At 42.3% G+C, this 20,534-nt stretch overlaps 1 protein-coding gene across 1 annotated transcript in view; it reads left to right on the forward strand.

The window, feature by feature from the left end:
• PCDH15 (protocadherin related 15) overlaps positions 1-20,534 on the forward strand; it is a 1,564,441-nt gene that overhangs the window by 594,467 nt on the left and 949,440 nt on the right. The window lies entirely within an intron of this gene.

Raw genomic sequence — 20,534 nt, forward strand, 5'->3', positions numbered from 1 at the left:
GTGATTGATGGGTGGCAGTGACAGGGGGTGATTGATGGGTGATGAGTGGTTTATTACAGGGAAGGACAGATGTAAATAATGCCCTGGCGAATTGATAAGGGGGGGTCTGAGGGCAATCTGAGCGTGTAGGCGGATGATTGGGTGCCGGCAAGGGGCAGATTAGGGTCTGATCTGATGGGTAACAGTGACAGGTGGTGATAGGGGGTGATTGATGGGTATTTAGTGGGTGTTTAGAGGAGACAATAGATGTAAATGCTGCGCTTGGGTGGTGATCTGATGTCGGATCTGCGGGCGATCTATTGGTGTGGGTGGGTGATCAGATTGCCCGCAAGGGGCAGGTTAGCGGCTGATTGATGGGTGGCAGTAACAGGGGGTGATTGATGGGTGGCAGTGACAGGGGGTGATTGATGGGTGATTGATGGGTGATTGACAGGTGATTGACAGGTGATCAGTGGGTTATTACAGGGAAGGACAGATGTAAATAATGCCCTGGCGAATTGATAAGGGGGGGTCTGAGGGCAATCTGAGCGTGTAGGCGGGTGATTGGGTGCCCGCAAGGGGCAGATTAGGGTCTGATCTGATGGGTAACAGTGACAGGTGGTGATAGGGGGTGATTGATGGGTGATTGATGGGTAATTAGTGGGTGTTTAGAGGAGAGAATAGATGTAAACACTGTGCTTGGGTGGTGATCTGATGTCGGATCTGCGGGCGATCTATCGGTGTGGGTGGGTGATCAGATTGCCCACAAGGGGCAGGTTAGAGGCTGATTGATGGGTGGCAGTGACAGGGGGTGATTGATTGGTGATTGACCAGTGATTGACAGGTGATTGACAGGTGATCAGGGGGGATAGATGCATACAGTACACAGGGGGTGGGGGATCTGGGGGGGGTCTGGGGAGAATCTGAGGGGTGGGGGGGGGTGATCAGGAGGGGGCAGTGGGCGGGGGGGAGATAAAAAAAAAAATAGCGTTGACAGATAGTGACAGGGAGTGATTGATGGGTGATTAGGGGGGTGATTGGGTGCAAACAGGGGTCTGGGGGGTGGGCAGGGGGGGGTCTGAGGGGTGCTGTGGGCGATCTGGGGCAGGGGGGGGAGAAATCAGTGTGCTTGGGTGCAGACTAGGGTGGCTGCAGCCTGCCCTGGTGGTCCCTCGGACACTGGGACCACCAGGACAGGAGGCAGCCTGTATAATACACTTTGTAAACATTACAAAGTGTATTATACACTTTGTATGCGGCGATCGCAGGGTTAACATCCCGCCGGCGCTTCCGTATGGCCGACGGGATGTTGCGGCGGGTGAGCGGTGACAGGCGCCGGCGGAGGATCGCGTCACGGATGACGCGATCGCTCCGCCCATGCCCCTACAAGGACCGCCGCCTTTGGGCATGAGCTGGTCCTTGCGGGGTCCACTTCCCGGCCGCCTCTGTGCGTTAGGCGGTCGAGAAGTGGTTAAGCACTTGTGATTTAAAAAATTGCCTTAAAAGAGCTAGTGCAATGTTGCTCAATGTGAGTGTTCTCACATGAGCGATGCATTTTCTATTGAATAGCAAATGCGGCTCCTGCACCATTTTCTGAGCATTTGTGATTCAATAGAAAGTATCCCAAGAGCTTTTATGAATAAATACATTGTATTTATTGATTTCCTGGTCAAAGAGTTTACTTCAGTGTAAAAAAATCATTGCTCCACAAACGTTCTTAGAAAAGCACTTTTCTAAATGAAAAGCACATGCAAAAGTGCTTTGAAAGGCGTTCACCAAATCGCTAGCTTGGTTGATTTGTAATGTGAACAAGGCCTAACTCACTTGCTTACATTTATAAATGAACAGTGCAATTGAGATGATTTCTAAAAGCAAATATGTTTACAATAACAATGGAGCAATAGCATATCTGGTTAGTAGAAGAGCCAGGCACCTCTGTGCCAGGTGCCTGGCTCTTCTACTGACCACATATGCTATTGCTCCGTTGTTATTGCCTGATGAAGTTGATCAAACCTGCGAAACGCGGTGCATATTTGGAGTTCAAAAATAAAATATATTGACTGTCTTTACTACAGTCATTATGTGTCTACTTGGAGGAGGTAAGTCCACCACTGCCTCCTCTATTTACCAAGAATTTGGTTTTTAGCTTCCTTTTATCCTTTTGGTGCCTCTGTTCTCCTGCATATTACTGAATGACGGAAATATAAAGTGATATGAATAATGGTTAGGGAATTCGCAGCTTTCAAAAACAAAACTCATTAATGCCATCAAACTTTTTTTTTCTTCGACGTGTTGCTTTTACATTTGTATTTTCTGTTACTGGTATACTTGTTGTTTTAGGTATGAATGATATGAAGTGTTAGTAAACTTATTCAAATTCATTGGCTATTTAATATGAGGGCTCGTTTCCACTATAGCAAATTAGCATGCAGGCACCGCATGCGGATTCGCATAGTCAATACAAGTGGATGGGATCGTTTCCACTTGTGCGCCGTGCGGGTGCGTTTTGGCGTGCGGGGGAAATCTGCACGGCAGAGCCGTCAGATTTTGCGTGCGGCAGGAATGCGGGCAAATCGCCCGCAATGCTTTTAAAAGGGAAATCGCATGCGGCTTTGTCATGCGGATTTCCCCGCGATTTCGCGTGCGATTTCGCATGAAATGCAATGGAACTTTGCACAGGCAGTGACATGGTTAAATTTGCCTGGCTCCTTGCCATGCGAAATCACGGGGAAATCCACATGCGGAAACGGATCCGCATGCGATTTCGTCCGTGGTGGAATCCAGGCGATTCCGCACCGCAACAGTGGAAACGAGCCCTAAAAAGTGTCTGAAAGTGCAGTTATTTGATCCTGTTCAGTAAAGTAATTTGTCAATTTATTTGACTGCTTTCAACAATGATTCCACCAATTCATTCAGTGTTAATGCTTTGCAGTTCCAAATAGCGTCTTCTGTAAGGGTTTTTTTTTTTCTATTTGCTCTTCGGTTTGCTTTAATGCGGCACAAAAAAATGTGAGTGTTTTTCAGTACATCTTATTCATTTTAAGGTGTCAAGTGCAATGTCATGTGTAATTTTCTTTTCTTTTGATACTGGTAAAAGCTTGGTTAAATCCTACCTGAATGTGTTTCAGACAAATGAAGGACACCTTTAACACATATTTTATTTTTAAAAGCAAAAATGCTCTTTACACAATTTGATTTAATTTACATCTCAATGTCTTTTTTTTTTTTTTTACACTAAAACATGTTCTGGGGGTAAAGAGACAATATTCTATATTGTCAAAATATCTGTAGTGTATAACCCATGTTTTGGCCATTGTAATAGTTTAATGTTTAAGATTTGTTAATGGTACAGAAATCCTTGTGCTTACTGCATTCTGTAAAGCAGGGCACTATTGCCAGCTTAAAGGAGTTACCATGTCCAAAATGAGCTTTACTCACCTGGGGCTTTCTCCAGCCCCTTGCAGCCGACTGTCCCATGCCGACCGCTCCTCTCCCCGCCGCTATCCAGGTCTCCATGGTCGGTATTACGGCTGACCGTGGGGTCGGCCTTACTGTGGCTGTGCGAAGTGCCGCTGTCATTCATGGCCACGTGGGCCATGACGAACTGCGCAGGCGACCCCACGGTTGGCCTGAATGCCTAGCACGGAGACCCGGATAGCGGCAGGGAGCGGAGCGGTCGGCGTGGGACAGTCAGCTGCAAGGGGCTGGAGAAAGCCCCAGGTGAGTAAAGCTCATTTTGGACATTCTAGCCTGATAACTCCTTTAAATCCCTTCTCCCAGATAGCTGTGAATGGTAACATGTTTTAGATTTTAGCACTAAGCAGGGCAATGGAATTTAGCTCATACTGCACCACATACAGTGGGTTGCAAAAGTATTCGGCCCCCTTGAAGTTTTCCACATTTTGTCACATTACTGCCACAAACATGAATCAAGACCAATACAAAGTGGTGTACACATGAGAAGTGGAACGAAAACCATACATGATTCCAAACATTTTTTTTACAAATAAATAACTACAAAGTGGTGTGTGCATAATTATTCGGCCCCCTTTGATCTGAGTGCAGTCAGTTGCCTATAGACATTGCCTGATGAGTGCTAATGACTAAATAGAGTGCACCTGTGTGTAATCTAATGTCAGTACAAATACAGCTGCTCTGTGAGGGCCTCAGAGGTTGTCAAAGAGAATATTGGGAGCAACAACAACGTGAAGTCCAAAGAACACACAAGACAGGTCAGGGATAAAGTTATTGAGAAATTTAAAGCAGGCTTAGGCTACAAAAAGGTTTCCAAAGCCTTGAACATCCCAAGGAGCACTGTTCAAGCGATCATTCAGAAATGGAGGGAGTATGGCACAACTGTAAACCTACCAAGACAAGGCCATCCACCTAAACTCACAGGCCAAACAAGGAAAGCGCTGATCAGAAATGCAGTCAAGAGGCCCATGGTGACTCTGGACGAGCTGCAGAGATCTACAGCTCAGGTAGGGGACTCTGTCCATAGGACAACTATTAGTCATGCACTGTACAAAGTTGGCCTTTATGGAAGAGTGGCAAGAAGAAAGGCATCGTTAACAGAAAGCATAAGAAGTCCCGTTTGCAGTTTGCCACAAGCCATGTGGGGGACACAGCAACCATGTGGAAGAAGGTGCTCTGGTCAGATGAGACCAAAATGGAACTTTTTGGCCAAAATGCAAGACGCTATGTGTGGTGGAAAACTAACACTGCACATCACTCAGAACACACCATCCCCACTGACAAATATGGTGGTGGCAGCATCATGCTTGGGGGGTGCATCTCTTCAGCAGGGACAGGGAAGCTGGTCAGAGTTGATGGGAAGATGGATGGAGCCAAATACAGGGCAAACTTGGAAGAAAACCTCTTGGAGACTGCAAAAGACTTGAGACTGGGGCGGAGGTTCACCTTCCAGCAGGACAATGACCCTAAACATAAAGCCAGGGCAACAATGGAACGGTTTAAAACAAAACATATCTATGTGTTAGAATGGCCCAGTCAAAGTCCAGATCTAAATCCAATCGAGAATCTGTGGCAAGATCTGAAAACTGCTGTTAACAAACGCTGTCCATCTAATCTGACTGAGCTGGAGCTGTTTTGCAAAGAAGAATGGGCAAGGATTTCAGCCTCTAGATGTGCAAAGCTGGTAGAGACATATCCTAAAAGACTGGCAGCTGTAATTGCAGCAAATGGTGGTTCTACAAAGTATTGACTCAGAAGGCCGAATAATTACGCACACCCCACTTTGCAGTTATTTATTTGTAAAAAATGTTTGGAATGATGTATGATTTTCGATCCACTTCTTACATGTACACCACTTTGTATTGGTCTTTCACGTGGAATTCCAATAAAATTGATGCATGTTTGTGGCAGTAATGTGACAAATTGTGGAAAACTTCAAGGGGGCCGAATACTTTTGCAACCCACTGTACGTATGCACCACATACTTAGAGACACTAAAGCGGAAAAAGAATTATATATATATTTATATATATATTAATGAATTGGTTGTGTAGTACGGATAATTACTAGAACATTAGTAGCAAAGAAAATATTTTTTCTTTTTAATAACTGCATCATTCTCTAACACTACTCAGCATCCTAAATGATTTTACAGAGCAGGCTAGTGAACTTTTAAACTGTCTGTAGGGAAAAAAAAATACAGTTAGAGACACTTGAGATAATAAGCTTCAGAAGACAGAGCTCTCTGCGACTTTCAAAGTCTTGGAGCTAAGTGGCTCTTTTGCATAGATAACAAGTTTCTTAACTCTTCCTGTACTGTACAGTGGCTGGATAGTGTAATGGTTAAGGGCTCTGCCTCTGACACAGGAGACCAGGGTTCGAATCTCGGCTCTGCCTGTTCAGTAAGCCAGCACCTATTCAGTAGGAGATCTTGGGCAAGTCTCCCTAACACTGCTACCGCCTATAGAGCGCGTCCTAGTGGCTGCAGCTCTGGCGCTTTGAGTCCGCCAGGAGAAAGGCGCAATATAAATGTTCTGTGTTTGTTTGTTTGTTTGTACTGGAAACAATATTAGACCTATGTCTCAGTAGAGATGGCCTGAACGGTTTGCACGTGAACTTAGGTGGTTCGCGTTTGCGGTGAACCGCGAACTATATGCGAGTTCGACCTGCCCCCTATACTACATCATTAGGGTCAACTTTGACTCTCTACATCACAGTCAGCAGACACAGGGTAGCCAATCAGGCTACACACCATCCTGGAGCCCCCCCCCCCCCCTTATAAAACGCAGGCAGCGTCAGCCTTTTCACTCACTCATGTGCCTGCAGTAATTAGAGAAGGGAGAGAGCCTGCTGACATAGGGAAAGCTTAGTTAGGCTCTTATGTTAGGCTCTTATGTTAGGTGTGTTAGCTTGCTTCTTGCTGAAACTTATTGCTAAGAAGCCCCCCTCATACTCAACAGCTTTTTTGAGAGCTAATGTTGGACCTTGGCCCCTTGGTAATTCCTACTGTGCCACTGCCAGGCCCAGCACATTCAGTGACTACCTGTGTGTGTGACAGCTGCACATTTGTAATACCAATCCCTGCATACCTGTTCAGTAGTGCACCTACCTACGTAACCACAAGAAGTGTTATATTATATACTAGTCAGTCACTGCACCTGTTCACGGTACCTATGTGTGTGACAGCTGCACATTGTATTGATACCAGTCGCTGCATACCTGTTCACTGCACCTGTGTGACTGCACAATGTACTAGTCAAGTCAGTGCATAGCTTTTCACTTCATCCCTTCAATATGGGCAAAAAGGCAGAGGCAGGCCACCCGGCAGGTCTGTTCGAGGTCTTGCTGTCGTGATCTCGTGCGGCCCTGGACCAAAGTACAGTGTACAGAAGGCGCGTGTCATCAATCCCCAAGATTGTTAGGACGAAGTTGACTATTTCACACAGGACACCTCTTCTTCCTCAGCTTCCGCACGGAACCGTGACATATCTTCCTCCTCCTGCTCTGATTCTGGCACCCCACTTAACATTCATTCGGCCATCACCACCAAAGTGCCATCACCCCAGGGCTCAGCAGTGTGGACATTTTTTATGTGTAGGCCTCCGATTAGAGCTATGCCATCTGTACTCTCTGCCACCAAAAATTGAGCAGTGGAAAGACAGAGACCCGCGTAGGGACAACTTCCTTATGAAGGCACATGATGACAAAGTACAAACTGCAATGGGATGACCACCTGAGGAAAAGCAGCACACGAAAAAGCAAAGTCACACACCGCAGTGGAGGATATGCAATTATTTCTCAAAAAAGGCAATACCCAAACTGTACCGTGATGTTGAAAGGCAAGTGGTGTCATCTCTGGCACACAGCATTGGGTCAAGGGTTCATCTGACCACGTGGTCTGCAAAGCACGGTCAGGCCTGCCCGAAAGACTAAGTCAGTCCTCGCACACAGTATCTCTGCCTGCACGCCGTGTGACTGCCTGCCCAAAGACTAAGTCGCTCCCCACACAGCATCTCTGCCTGCAGGATGCTTGACTGCCTTCTCTGCCACTACCATCAGGGTCCAGGACTCCAGGCGGATTCCTGAATTTTAAGGCTGCTGCTAGCAGTGGCCGCTATAATAATTTTTCTAGGGTAGAAGAAGAAAAGTAGATCCGGCACCAATCTGCTGCTTCGGTAGAATTTTTAATCCAACAGGTACAGTAAGGTTAATAAAGGAAGATACAAAAAGACGGCCTGACAGCCGTTTCGCAGGTCACCCCGCTTCGTCAGACCTGGCCTCTGACGAAGCGGGGTGACCTGCGAAACGGCTGTCAGGCCGTCTTTTTGTATCTTCCTTTATTAACCTTACTGTACCTGTTGGATTAAAAATTCTACCGAAGCAGCAGATTGGTGCCGGATCTACTTTTCTTCTTCTACCCTGGATACATATCTGTTTTATTGCGAGCACAGTCGGCTCGGGAACCTAATCCAACTGCATAAATTCCAGCAGCATTGAGTGCCAGTCATCTTTGCATTCTCTGGTTGAAATAATAATTTTTCTGGTGTGTGTACATGCCTACCTAATTTTTCTGGCTGCACTGCAGCTGCACCAACAAAACAAAAGGCATGTACATGTGTCAATTCCCCTTCGTGATCGTTCCCTTGCCGCAGTGAAGGGGCTTACGTATCACAATAAAGCAATGACCAGCTATATGAGTGTGTTGGGGGGCACACCCAAGATAATAAGGTCGTTGCTTCATTGTGGACAGACCAAATTCGATCAGCTCGACAGTCACTGTTGTTCTGTCATTGAGCTACCTCAGCCCGGCGACCATATGGGCTTGAAAACTGCTATTGCCTGCACTCTGGCCATGGTGTGCACCAGTCCAGCATGGCCATCACTACACAAACGGCTGTTTGCGGTGCGTTACACTGTGAGTTTGGTCTGTCAGTGTGAAGCAGTACACTAATTACACTACCTGAGTGATGTATACACATGCAAGATGTTTTAAAGCACTTTAGGCCTCCAATTTAGCATGCAATGTGATTTCTGCCATTAAAATGCAGCTGTGCATCAAATCCAGATTTTTCCCAGGGACTTTTGGCGTGTATTCCACTCCGCCATGCAAAAACTCAGGTGTTAGAACCCTTGAAACATCTTTTCCATCACTTTTGTGGCCAGCATAAATGTTTCTAGTTTTCAAAGTTCGCCTCCCCATTGAAGTCTATTGCGGTTCAAAAAGTTTGCGCGAACCGAACTTTTTGCGGAGGTTCGCATTCGAGGTTCACGAACCTAAAATCGGAGGTTCGAGCCATCTATATTTCTCAGCTCCTAATGTTTTATTTCTTAGCTGTACTACACAACCAATTCATTATATCAATTTTTTTTTGCTTCAGTGTCTCTTTAACTAGAAGTAGTCTATTGAAGCAATCAGTTGGGAAGTTTAGAATCGGGAAGGAGGATACCATTTAGTGGCTTACTTTTAAGATGTAAATAGTGAGCTTTTGGCCAGTGGCCCTTCTGCAGACTTTGTTTTGACTGAAAAAAATGTTAGAATATGCATTTCAATTTCTGGAGGGGTGTAGATATTGTGTGTGCGTGCGTGTGTGTGTGTGTGTGCGTGCGTGTGTGTGTGTGTGTGCGTGCATGCGTGCGTGCGTGTGCGTGCGTGTGTGTGTGTGTGTGTGTGTGTGTGTTTGTGTTGACCAATTTCAACAAAACTTTGTATAAAGATCCCTTACTACCTGGGATGACGGCCAATCAAATGTCAGCCATTCATTTTCAATGGGAAAATGTAAACTGTAAAATGTAAACTGCAGCCATTCTTAGACTGTTAATCGCAGGGTTTTCAAACTTGGCACAGTTGGTCACTGGGTTAATGAGATTGAGATTTAGAAAAGTGGGTGGAGCCTACAAGAGCCAATAAAAATTCACCTTTTGTTTTTTAAGGGGAATATTTAAACTACTGCCATTCTTACATTGTTAATGGCAGAGGCTTCAAACTTGCCACAATCGGTCATTGGGTGACTGTGGTTGCAAATCATTAAAGGGTTGGAGCCACAAACAACCAATCAGATTGCTTTGGTGGGTAAACTGCTTCCATTCACACAGCTTTGATGCCAGGAAACCGAAAGCTCACAAACTTGGTCATTGAGCAACTGTGTGTCAAGGTTACAAAAAGTGGGCAGAGCCAAAAAACTATTTTCACTGGGAAAATATAAACTGCAGCCACACTGTTAATGGCAAGGTTCTCAAACTTTGCCCAGTTGGTCACTTGGTGACTGAGATTAATATTCAGGGATGTGGGTGGAGCCTACAACAGTCAATCAAAATTCACCCTTTGATTTTCAAGGGCAATATTTAAATTGCTGCCATTTTTACACTGTCAATAGCAGATGCCTCGCACCAAGTACAGTCGGACTGGGGTTTAAATCCTGGAAAGGGGCGGAGCCACAAACAGCCAATCTTATTTATTTAATTTCTATGAGAATATACAAATTATTGATACCAAGTGCCCCATAGCTCTTAGACTTGAGTAACTGTATGTCAAGGTTAGAAAAAGACAAAAAAGAAAAGAGAAAAAAAACTACATTTTTTACATGTAAAAATGTAAACTGCAGCCATTCTTACACTGTTAATGGCAGGGCTGTCAAACTTCACACAGTTGGTCACTGGGTGACTGGAATTAATATTCAAGAAAGTGGGTGGAGCCTAACCAGGCCAATCAAAATTCACTAATTGATTTTCATAGGAATATTTACATTGCTGCAATTCTTACACTGTTAAAGAAAACCTGAACTGAAAATTAAAAGTCAAAATAAACATACACAAGTCATACTTACCTCCCGTGTAGTCTACTCCTCAATCTCTTTCTCCTTTCCCGCGTCCTGTTTGTCCACTGTGATCAGGGGAACTCTCTGTCCTGCATTTTGAAAATGGCCATTACCCCATAACCGCTTTCTGGTCAGCACACTGTTAAACTGTAACATCTCCCACTTGAGCCATAGGGAAACATAGACATTACTTGGCACAGCAGTTGTCCTCTCAGCTATAACTGACAGCAACTGATAAATAACTGACAGCAACTGATATATTTCAGTTCTGACAAAATGTTGTCAGAACTGGATGGGATCATTGTCAGAAGAAAATGGTGAGCTTCTGAGAGGAACTGAGGGCAAGGTAACTACGTAATGTTCATTTGAAGTTACCTCGTGTGTTTATTTTAAATAATTTTACTCAATACAGGTTCCCTTTAATGGCAGAGGCCTCAAACCTGATAAACTCATTGAGTCATTGGGTGACTGGAGTTCAAATTCTGGAAAGGGGTGGAGCCACAAACAGCCAGATTTGTTTAATTTCAATGGGAAAATGCAAATTATTGATGCCAAGGACCCCAAAGCTCATAAACTTGGTCATTTAGTGAATGTATGTCAAGGTTAGAAACAGTGGGCAAAGCCAAAAACTGCTAACTTTTTACATGGGGAAATATAAACTGCAGCCATTCTTACTGTTAATGGCAGGGTTCTAAAACTTGACACACTTGGTCACTGGATGACTGGGATTAATATTCAGAAAAGTGGGTGGAGCCTAAAGCAGCCAATAAAAAATCACATATTGACTTTCAAGGGACATAAACTGCTGCCATTCTTACACAGTTAATGGCAGAGGCCTTAAACCTGCTACAGTCGGTCATAAGGTTACTGGGGTACAAACTCACTAGGGGCAGAGCCACAAACATCCCTTTCACCTCGGGTTCTTTTTAAGACTAGGCTGCTTAGTTATGCAGTTTTCTGTCCCAGAGCATTCTGAGAAATCAGATGCTGTTTTTGCTCACTTTGGAACAAACAAACATTGCGCAGTGATGCTCCTTTACAGCAGTAAAGAATGATATTTAAAACTGTAAATCAGGGTGAGGAAAGATTTTACAGTAAGTAAACACTGACTAAATAATTTATGAATGAATATAGTAAAATCATTGTTATGTTTTGTAAAGTTTTTCCTTAAGCTGTGTCAAAATGAAGAAAAATGTGCAGGAATTAGGAGATCAGTTTCACTGTTGTCAATAGTGTATCTGTGAATGTATTTTTGTTGACGTAAAGTCTATTAACAAAAAGATGTTACTGTCCAGCTGTGCAAGTTTCTTGAAGGATACCAGAAGTGACATGTGACATGATGAGATAGACATGGGTATGTTCAGTGCCAATCACACAAATATCTATGCTGTGTTCCTTGTTTTCTTTCTCTGTCTGAAAGAGTTTAATATCAGGTGTGTAAGTGGCTGACTCAGTCCTGACTCAGACAGGAAGTGACTACAGTGTGACCCTCACTGATAAGAAATTCCAACTATAAAACACTTTCCTAGCAGAAAATGGCTTCTGAGAGCAAGAAAGAAATTAAAAGGGGAATTTCTTATCGGTGAGGGTCACACTGTAGTCACTTCCTGTCTGAGTCACGACTGAGTCAGCCACTTACATACCTGATATTTAACTCTTTCAGGCATAGAAAGAAAAAAAGGAACACAGCATAGTGATTTGTGTACTAGGCACTGTACATACCCATGTCTATCTCATCATGTCACATGTCACTTCAGGTATCCTTTAAGACATTTTTCAGTTCCAGAAATGTGTGGTACATTGTGGTATCTTTTAGCAACACAGTCGAGTATTGTACCATGTTAGCCATCAGTCAACCACTTGAGGACCACGGTGTTAAACCCCCTTAGTGACCAGGCCATTTTTTACTAAATGGGCCACTGCGGCTTTAAGGCCTCGCTGCAGGGCCGCACAACTCAGCACACAAGTGATTCCCCCCTTTTTCTTCCCACTAACAGTGCTCTCTGTTGGTGGGGTTTGATGGTTCCCCCAATGTTTATTTTTTTTGTAAATATTTTTGTTCTTTTTTTTAAATAAATGCTTTAGCCTATCACAGCGGATTGCTCCTGTGTCAACCAGGGGGACAGCGTTGTCACACGGCTGTCCCCCAGTACATCGCTGCCTTAGATTGCACTGCTGTACATAGTTATTAGATGGCAGTTTTGCATCTCACAGTCTCCGAGCAGCGATTGCTGCTGGGAGACTGAAGGCGGAGCAGAGCTCTGTCATCCAAGCGGAGATGCCCGAGCAATCGACGCGCGCACTCTCCTGCAATCCCCATAGGAAGCCATTCACACCAATCAGCGTGGAATGGTCCTGGAGCTGCCGCTGCTTTCACGTCGATCGGCGTGGATTGGTAGGCAACAGGTTAAAGCAGGACGTTTTAAATCCGGATTATATCTTTTATTGGACAAGTGTAAAGAGTGCACATTTAGCAAATAAGGCCTCCATCATACTCTTCATGTAGACTGAAAAAAGAATTTTAGAACACACAACTTACTTTACTAGCCTGAATACTGTTGTGAAGGGAATTGCATAAGAATAGAACTGGCACAGAACTAAATACTTAAATTTGCAACATATAATATATAATAGAATACATTCTAGGGTTAAATTGTAATTTTCTCTTTAAATATTTGGTCTTGTATTTATATTTATATATAAAAGTATATTGTGGGTAAGGTTGTCACTACTAGTATTGCTTGTAACAGCTATTTGTCAAATGTGCAAATATTTGCAGTTATGATTTTAATAAGGATTTTGTGGTATATTCTTGATTTTGCATTTTACAAGTTAGGCAAAATTACATTCACAGAATCCACTAACATATTTTTGCTTAAATTGTGAAAGTATGTTTGTGGTAAGAGTGCCGTGTATTTACTTAGCTGTGATGAGAGCATATGGCCTTTTTCGTTGCACCATCATTTTTGTAAAAATGCCACGAATCCACACGGATGGAAATATTTCCAAAAATATATGGGCATGTGAAAACACTTTTTTTTTTGCTGAATGCATTGAGGTCTATGAGCATGAGAAAACAAATTTTCACTACATTTTTGCCAAATGCTTTAAAGGGACTCCGAGCAGTGCAGAAACTATGGAAAGATGCATATCATTTGAAAGCTCTCTTTCTCCTCTTTCCAATGATATATAAAGCACCGCCCTACACCTTTTAGTTTTCGCAATTTTCGCGATTGAAATTGTGGCGGCTGCAATTTCTATCGCAAAAATCGAGAAAACTAAAAGGCGTAGGGCGACGATTTAGGGGTCGCCAGAAAGAGGAGAAAGAGAGCTTTAAAATGATATCCATCTTTCCATAGTTACTTGTATTATACAGGACGACACTTTCCCCAGTGTCAGCAGCTCCATTCAGCAGAATGAAGCTGCTGACTTTAGGAAAAAGTCGCCCTGTGTAATACAAGTAACTATGGAAAGATGGATATCATTTTAAAGCTCTCTTTCTCCTCTTTCTGGCGACACCTAAATCATCGCCCTACGCCTTTTAGTTTTCTCTATTTTTGCGATTGAAATTGCGGCCGCGGCAATTTCAATCGCGAAAATTGTGAAAACTAAAAGGCGTAGGGCGGTGGTTTATATATCATTGGAAAGAGGAGAAAGAGAGCTTTCAAATGATATGAATCTTTCCATAGTTTCTGCACTGCTCGGAGTCCCTTTAAAATCCATCGACATTAGAAAACATATTTTCTCTTGAATGTTAAGAAAATAAAATAAAAACATTTTCAACAAAGTTCAAATTTTTGCAAAATATGGAACTTGCTAAAATCCATTGTTTTTACCAAAATGATTAGTCATTTTCCAATTATACATTGTAATTTTAATTATGTGCAAATAGGAATTGGCAGTTGTTTGATATTGCACATTGCAGTTTGGCATTGTAATTGGGAATTTTACTGCAAAATTACTACTGTGTAAAATTCAAGACTCACTCAAAGAAGCATTATTGCACTGTTCAGTATTAAAGTCCAGCCACACACTCTACCTATGCCCTACACTAGCCTCAGCAAAATATTATCATGAAACATAAAGAGCAATGACTTGGGTTTATCATTTTGGTAAAGAAGTAGAAAATAAGCCTTGTATTTACAGATCCAAGCTGTACCAAAAAAGCAAAATACTTGTAAGTTTCTTTCATTTGAGATGTTTTCATTTTATCTATTATAGTTGTCGCTCCTTGTAGAACTCCGATATTGAAATTGTTAAAGTGTTAATAAAACTGAGTTTTTGTTATCCACTTAAATACCAGCGGTTTCTGCACCCTTAAAGAGGAACTGTTGCAAAAATATTAAAATTTAAAACACATACAAATAAGAAGTTCTCCCAGAGTAAAATGAGCCATAAGTTACTTCTCTCCTATGTTGCTGTCTCTCACAGTAGTATGAATCTGACATTTTGGGCTAGTCATTTATGGCTCATTTTACTCTGGGAGAAATTTATTTCTTATTTGTATGTGTTTTAAATTTTAAGATTTCCGCGACAATTCCACTTTAAAAAATAGAGACCGCTGGTACCATAGACCACAGGACACCGACGAATCACTGAGCATACCAGACACAACCGCTGTCCATGGCACACACCTGTCTACTCAGGTCACCCATTGTGCCATCTCTTATGACAGCAAAGCTCTGTGAGCCGGTCAGGAGCCACTTTCATTGGCTCCTGACCGTATGATCAATGTAAGCCAATGGGAGTTGCTTACATTGATCAACAGGGTCAGGAGCCAATAAAATCAGCTCCTGACCTGCTCAGGGGGCTCTGCTGTCATAGAGATAGAAAGAGAGTGACACGATTGGCGAGAGCAACAAGAGCAGCCGAAACATGCAGCGGCGGTGGTGATATGAATTCTATGCCCTGGCAGGTATTAGGGGATCAAAACAGGGTGAAAATTAGGAAGAGGTAATTGTAGAAGTATTGAAAAACATATGTAATGAGTATATATACATATATTATGTACCTTTATTCTTGTTCTAAAAAAAAAAACTATATATCTTTATATACTCATTTCAATATAATGATGTTTTTCAATACTTCTACAATTACCTCTTCCTAATAGACAGTCTAAATTGTTTCTATTACATCAGGCACTAGTGCTGTACAATATACAAATCTGCCACCTTTGATTTGTACAGCAGATACTACACAAGTTAGCTAACGACACAGGGGGAGGGGGGCAGATAGATAGCCGAGATAAGGTGGCTGATTTATTGCCTGACAGATCGCAGGGGTCCTTCATGGCTTCAGTGTACGCTGTGAGGAAGGCAGCTTTACAACTGTTTATAGTGTTATAGCGGGTGGCTCGGCTCATGAGTGCGGAGAAACCAAAAGCAACCAGATGACAGGGAAGTGAGATCTGACAAAAATAAACAGTCATACCAGATGTTCCCCTGTAACTAATGTACTGGTCTGTTTAGTCCGACGCATAACATGCAAATGACGGGCTACTGAACGCTAAAGTGATTAAGCAAGCAGCTCTGTTTATTTTTCTGAAACTAAAGCTTTTTTATTTTATTTTCTTTTGGATGCTGGCTTAATTTTATGTTGCATTAAGTTTAACAGTAATTTGTCATGGAGCCCCCCTTTAGGTGGTTAAGCTGCTGAAAAGCTTTCTTTACTTCAAGAAGTTGTTTCTCCCTCTCCGTTTTACAACTATGCTTTCACACATCATATTCCCAAAGTTTTATAGTGCCAGCCGTCATTCTTTGTGTGTTATTTTACCTTGTGGCTGTCTGTAATGCTGTAATCTCAGGGCCTGACATTTCCAAATAGTTGAAGTTGCATAACTTGCTCAAGCAACAATTCCTTTAGAATATAATAAAAAAAATGTCATTGGAATTTGTTTAAAAGCTCCTCGGTTTCCATTGTGGAACAAAACATGGTTATTATGTAATACATTTCCCTTCTCTATGAAAGCAGAAATCGAAATAAGAGCACTTTAATGTCACCTTCACTTGGTATATATTTATATTGTAGCTATTAACTTGTCTTGCGGTATGTGCTATTTTATGTTACAGATGTAATCTTACAAAGGTAAAGGTCATATGTTGATGGTGACAGTACCAATTTGGATAAAAGTAAATTTATCTCTGTTCTGCTCTGTGTATTACATACTCATGTTGTTGATCTCAGGGCTGTTGTTTTCTAGCACAAGCATGCCAATAACCAAAACCTTGACTATGTAAGTCTTGATACTCACTGGATGTCGAGAAATTGATCATCCTTGCATTTTCTTTTCTAATCAACCACTTACTGTATTTAAACTGCATTGAAAGAGGCACTTTAATGAATATAACTTAATTAATAAAGTAGATTATTTGTTTTACAATCTTACTTTATAAATTATTCAGTCAGAGTTTGCTTATTGTAAAATGTCTACTCATCCAGATTTTTATTTTTAAATTTATCACAAGAGGCAACATCTTTACTATTGACAAGGTGAATCACTGTGGAATGTTTGAGGTATGAAGTAAGCAGAAATGACACCTGGTTTCCCAGAGTGCACTGGGGGAAGAAAGTTTTGTGACATCATATTCTAGGCTAAACATCTCTGACAGGGTGGGGTTACATAACAATAAAAATAAATATATAAATAGAAGTGTTTTTGATGCTGAAACCAGGAAAATGAACATAGAATTGGATATTCTGAATAATTAAGTACATTATTTTATATGATGACGTGGTGCCTCTTTGGATATGAACTTAATAGTACATGTGATCAGGACTACATACCTGTGTTCATGAATGTTCATTTACTTTCAATGAAGAAGACATTGCCAATAGGGATGACCTGAATCGGTTCGCCGGCAAATGGTTCCCAGCAAACTTCAGTGGTTCGCGTTCGCGGTGAACCACAATTTTTTTCAAAAAAGTTTGGTTTGCATTTTTCCCATAGACTTTAATGCCCGCTGACTTAAGCGGTTAATAGCAAAGTCCCCTTACATAGTAAAAACTTAAAATTTGCAGGGTATGTAGAGGAGGGCAGTGACTACAAGAGGGTAAAAAATTCAAAAAGGCCTTATAGTTTTTGAGAAAATCGATTTTAAAATTTCAATGTAAATTCTCCTTCTGACCATGAGAAAATTAACCCCCGCCGACTTTAGCGGTTAATAGCAAAGCCCCTTTAAAAGCTAGAAACACCAAAATTGCTGGGAATGTTAGGAATAACAGTGGGAACAAGACGAAAAAAAAATTACCTTATACTTTTTAAGAAAATCGATAAAGTTTTAAAGAAAAAAGAGCCGATTCATTCAAAAAGAGCCAATTCATAAAAAAAAAAAACGGATCATTCATGAACCGTTAGTATAGCTTAGAATGCGTCCTGTGCAGGACGTATAGCTGCCGGCTCCCGCTGTCTCTCCCCACCTGCCCTCACCTGTCACCCTCTAGGCTGGCACCCGGTGCACCAGGTGCCAGCCTAGGTGAGGTTGGCAGGTGAAGAGAGAAAGCGGGAGCCAGCAGCTATGCGTCCCAAAGGACCCATTCTCTATGTGGGGGGTGGTGGATATTTTCAATCAACTTAATTGAAGATCGCAAGATATGAGGATACTGTATTTGCGGGATCATTTACCGAGGATATGGGCATAGGAAGTTTTTTTAAAGGTACAGGTAAGTATTTCTGGTTAATTAAGAACATTAAAGAATTTTTTTGTCGTGTTTTTATTTCATGTAACCCTTTGCGGAAATGGGTAAGGGGTACTTTGTACCCCTATACTCATTTCTCGTGGGAGGGGGGTGGGCATCTGTGGTCCCCTTCTTGAAGGGGACTCCCAGATGCCACCATGAACCCCCCCAAGGAGTTGTCGCCCCCACCTCCTCCTGGGGCACTGGAGGTGAGGAAGAGCCCCTTGTTTGTGGATTGGACAAGGCCTGGCCACCCCTTTTCCCCAGAGCCCCCCCATACCATGGACCATGCGGGCTGGTATAGCTCAGGGTGCGAAGCCCCTTGCGCCTGGCTTCTCATTCCCCCCTCAATATGGCCGCCACAGATTGCCGTGGCTGCGCAGTCTGCATAGACGCAATTGCAGCTGCACAGCTCTAGGGCCTCCTCCCGATGCGTCCGATGTATGCATGCAAATTGATGGCAGGAGGCGGCCCTATAGCTGCACAGCCGCAATCGCATCTATGTGGACTTGCAGGCTAGGCAGGGTATACAGGGTATACAGAGCGGCACAGGGAACTTTTATAGTTATCTGTTCTGGATGCTGGATTGGCTCCCTCTCTTAATCAACCATTGGTGCTGCACTCCTGGCTTCCTCTTCTGACTGCTGATAATGTGTTATTATATCTAATCGGGACGAGGCTAGTGTCAGAAGTGCAGCACCACCCATTGGTGGAAAAGGGGTGATGGAAAAGACTCTGCATGACCTCAGTAGGCAGAACAATGAGTTCTGCCAGATTAGGTTAAAATGAGTATGCATACAAAATATTTTGTTTGAAGATGTTAACAGTGAAATTATGTATTGCAGGCAACAGCCATTATGTATATTTATGTAATGTCTTACCAAAAATAGGTTGTACAACAGTTTTTTTGAGACAAAAATTACTACAGATTAGTTAAAATCATACAAAATTACTACAGGCTTACTACAGATGAGGTTGCTACCTAGGCACATCCTCCTTTGTTTACTTCACCAGCTGATTCTTATCTTCTCTTCATTATTCATCAAATCATCTAAGAACAGGGAGAGCTAACTTCTGCACATTTCTTATTCCCATAATTAAAAAAGTCTCCAATGAAAAATGCATGTACAGCCTTTAACCATTTTAAAGTGGACCCAAATTAAAAATACAAGATTTCAGAAATAAAATCTATTTTCTAAATTATAATAATAAATAGCAGCCTGTTTTCAGCTGCATAATGACAAATATACAATATTTTACATTTATTGGAGGAACCCCTCCCTTCCTTTCAAATTGCCGGGATTTTTCCGGCAAACTGGTGGAGTAGATGGTGTCTGGCAATAAAGGAATTGCTAATGGCTGCCCCCAGTATAACCCTAGCTATGAAAAGCGAAAGGTGAAAAGCATGCACTGAAATGATCATAGGTTTGAAGGAGTGTTTATTTATCTTTGTAAGTGTCAGAGTGGTGCAACTAAATATTTTTAATTAAAAAAATGTTTGGTTTGGGTCCGCTTTAAGTGCTCTTTAAAACTGGAATTCTGTACTTAGGAGGTATTAAAATGGTGCTGTAAATCTACTGAACAATTGGTAATGAACGTTTGGCAAAAGTTAAGTTTTTTTGCTTCACAAATATATAGAAATGTATTATTTCACCATTGCTATGTGTTTTCTCATGTTAAATGTATTAATGTAAAGGTCTTATGGAATTTTGATGTACATGACCGTCCCTATTAAGTGATATTCCCATTAACTGGTGTTTGAGGAGTGCACTTGTTTATTGAACTCTCTTAGGGCCCATTCACACCCGAGCGGGAATATCGCGAGTCCCGCTCATGGCAAACCGCAAACGGTTTTGTAAAAACTGCTACATATTGTTGCAAATGGCAGTGTTCTCACTGCTGCGTTTGCGGTTAGCGATAACTGCAAACGCGTTGCATGCAGCGGTTTGCTGGCAATTCGCGATTAGTGATTGTGATTAGCGTGCAAAGTACCGCCCCTGTGTCCAGTGATTTTTCCGCGTCAATCGCGGGAAAATCACTCCTGCAAAACGCTGGCGGTAATCGCCGGCGTTTTGCGACTATAGGTGTGAACGGGCCCTTAATCTTTGTTTAGGTGTTCTTATTTAAATGGTATAAATGTCCTGCTTTTGCCAAATCTCTTTTTATAAAAGTGCTTAAAGGACTACTATCGTGTACAATGTAGGCAGTTAAAATCTGACAGAACCGACAGATTTTGGGCCAGTCCATCTCTTCACGGGGGATTCTCAGGGTTTTCTTTATTTTCAACAGCATTTCCTAAACAGCAGTTGCAATGTCTAACTGACATAATGGTGTGTAAGTGATTAGGGAGGCTGGCTGGTATCCTACTATTTTGGCAGTTAAACTGCTGTTCAGGAAATGCCATTGGAAACAAATAAAACCCTGAGAATCCCCTATGAGGAGATGGACTGGCCCAAAACCTGTTGGTTCTGTCAGATTTTAACTGCCTACTTTTTGCTCAATACTGGTCCTTTAACAGACTCTTATATTTACAATTTGGGATAATTGTCTTTTTCCACTTAGGCACAATGCGAATTGCATTCTGATGTACAC

The sequence above is a fragment of the Hyperolius riggenbachi genome, chromosome 10, assembly GCF_040937935.1.
Source record: "Hyperolius riggenbachi isolate aHypRig1 chromosome 10, aHypRig1.pri, whole genome shotgun sequence".
Lineage (NCBI taxonomy): Eukaryota > Metazoa > Chordata > Amphibia > Anura > Hyperoliidae > Hyperolius > Hyperolius riggenbachi.